General features: G+C 39.0%; 1 protein-coding gene across 1 annotated transcript in view; it reads right to left on the bottom strand.

Moving 5' to 3' along the window:
- LOC106011673 overlaps positions 1-2,330 on the bottom strand; it is a gene marked incomplete in the record, with an annotated part of 34,729 nt that extends 32,399 nt beyond the window's left edge. Inside the window, 1 exon segment of the mRNA XM_013082113.2 lies at positions 2,178-2,330.
- Between the last annotated feature and the right edge of the window lie 23 nt (positions 2,331-2,353).

Genomic DNA, 2,353 nt, shown 5'->3' with positions numbered 1-2,353 from the left:
AGTAGTAGTAGTAGTAGTAGTAGTAGTAGTAGTAGTAGTAGTAGTAGTAGTAGCAGTAGTAGTAATAGTAGTAGTAGTATTAGTAGTAGTAGGAGGAGGAGGAGGAGGAGGAGGAGGAGTAGTAGTAGTAGTACATTGTCATTATTATGATTATTACATGTAACTATTAACACTGCACTACTGTAAAACAGATTTTCTATTCTAAAGATACCGTCCAACCTGCTGCAATGGCCACCTCTAACAAGGACAATCTGCAGTCGCATGCAGAAGACTTGAGTTCGATTCCCGTGTGGGGGCAATGTTTATCGAATTATATCGAGTATCTCTGTCTGTCTGCTGGGAAGATGTATTCCTGACAGCCCAGAATGACCCCCTGACAGGACTGGTCGAAGCAGCCCGCCTCCTAAATTACCTAAATTCTGTCTATGTTTGTTTTTGTTTGTTTTAGTAAGGCTTTACTGCGCTCGCAACTGCATAAGGTCATATGAGCGCAGAGGAGTGAATGTCAACAGAGAAGTCCTTACAGGGAATCAGACTTACTGGACATCTCTCTAGCTTCAACAGCACAAAGTCTGCTTCGACTGTCAAGGCACCCCGGAAAAAGCGGGTCACAAGAGAGTGACAAACATGCAAAAGAAGTAGAAGAAAAATGACGAAGGATGAGGAAAGAAAAAGTAGCAGTCCTCCCTTATATGTTGTTCCGGCACAGTATGAGCATGACAATGATCAATCTTAGTAACACTATAAATGGTAGTTACTTAGCGACACATACTTTATCAAACGACACATAAAAATCTGAAGAGAAGAAAAAGAAGGAGGTCTAAAATAAATATGACACCTGTGTTGATTTGCACTATGATTCCTGTATATCCACCCCGCCACCTCTCCCGTGGGATATACTGATTTTTGCTGATTATTATTTTATTTTTTTAGTAAGTGTTTTACGGCACTTGTAACACAATAAGGTCATATAAGTGCCGAAGATTAGAGGTGTAACAAGAGAGCAACAAACATAAAAAAGGAGGAGAGATAAAGACGATAGTTGTTCTATAGGAAAGAAGGAGCAAACCACACCAGAGCACCCGCCAACCACCCACTGATTATTATTGACACCATCGTTCCTAACAACACGTACTTGTCTAAATTCACGCTCACCAAAATGAACAAAGAAGATTAAAGAATATGATGGTACCTATGTTGGTTCGTATTAGGGTTGCAGCTTATCCACCCCCACAGATATTGCTCATTACTGACACAATCTTAAAGATCCATAATTAAAGACACATATTTAAACTATAGACACATACATCAAAATAAGAATAACAAGAAAAAAATACGGTACTTATGTTGATTCGCAGTAGAGCTACCTCTTATCCACCACACAGGATAATATAATATACTGGTTTTGCCTGTTATAGACAAAATCTTAACAACAGGTAATTAAAGAAACAAACTTATACCAAAAAAACACATAGATCAAAATCAGAAAACTAGAAACAAATATATGGTACTTATTTATTTCACAACATTCCTACCGCTTATCCACTCAGCCATCCTTCCCGGAGAGGTATACACGTACTAGTTTTTGCTTATATTGATTCAATCTTAAAGACACGTAATTAATGACACATACTTTAAACTAAAGTCACATATATCAAAATCAGAAAACAAAAATACAAATATGGTGCTTATGTTGGTTCACAAGAGGGCTGCCGCTTGTCTTTCCCACGGAATAATACTCTGTTTTTACTTATTGTTGACACACTCCTAAAGACACGCAATGAAAAGACACATACTTATACTAAAGACACATACATCAAAATGAGAAAAACCAGAACAAAAAATATGGTACGTATGTTGGTGTTAAATAGGGCTGCCACTTATCCACTTCTCAGGTTTTTGCATATTCTTGGCACACGCCTAAAGACAACCACTCTAATGACACATTTCTAAACCAAAGACACATACATAAAAACGAGGAAAACAAAAAAAAGCAAACATGGTACCTATGATAGTGGAGTGCAATAGGACTGCCGCTTATCCACTTCACAGAACGATACACTGTTTTTACTTATTATTGACACACTCCTAAAGACACAAAATCAAAAGACACATTCTTAAACTAAAGACACATACATCAAAACAAGATAAACAAGGAGACAAGACAAATATGGTACCTATGTTGGTGGTGTGCAATAGGGCTGCCTCTTATCCACTTCACAGAGCCACAACTTGCGCGGCTGTCTCCATCCCTCAGTACAAAACGAGTGGCACACCAACCAGCAACAGTGCTCACCAGATACCGCACGCGCGTACGCGCATGAAATCGCGCACCAGCACCAGCGGCAGCACC

Source organism: Aplysia californica, unplaced genomic scaffold (genome assembly GCF_000002075.1).
Source record: "Aplysia californica isolate F4 #8 unplaced genomic scaffold, AplCal3.0 scaffold00159, whole genome shotgun sequence".
In the NCBI taxonomy this organism is placed as follows: domain Eukaryota; kingdom Metazoa; phylum Mollusca; class Gastropoda; order Aplysiida; family Aplysiidae; genus Aplysia; species Aplysia californica.
This window is presented reverse-complemented; position numbering and strand designations above follow the sequence as displayed.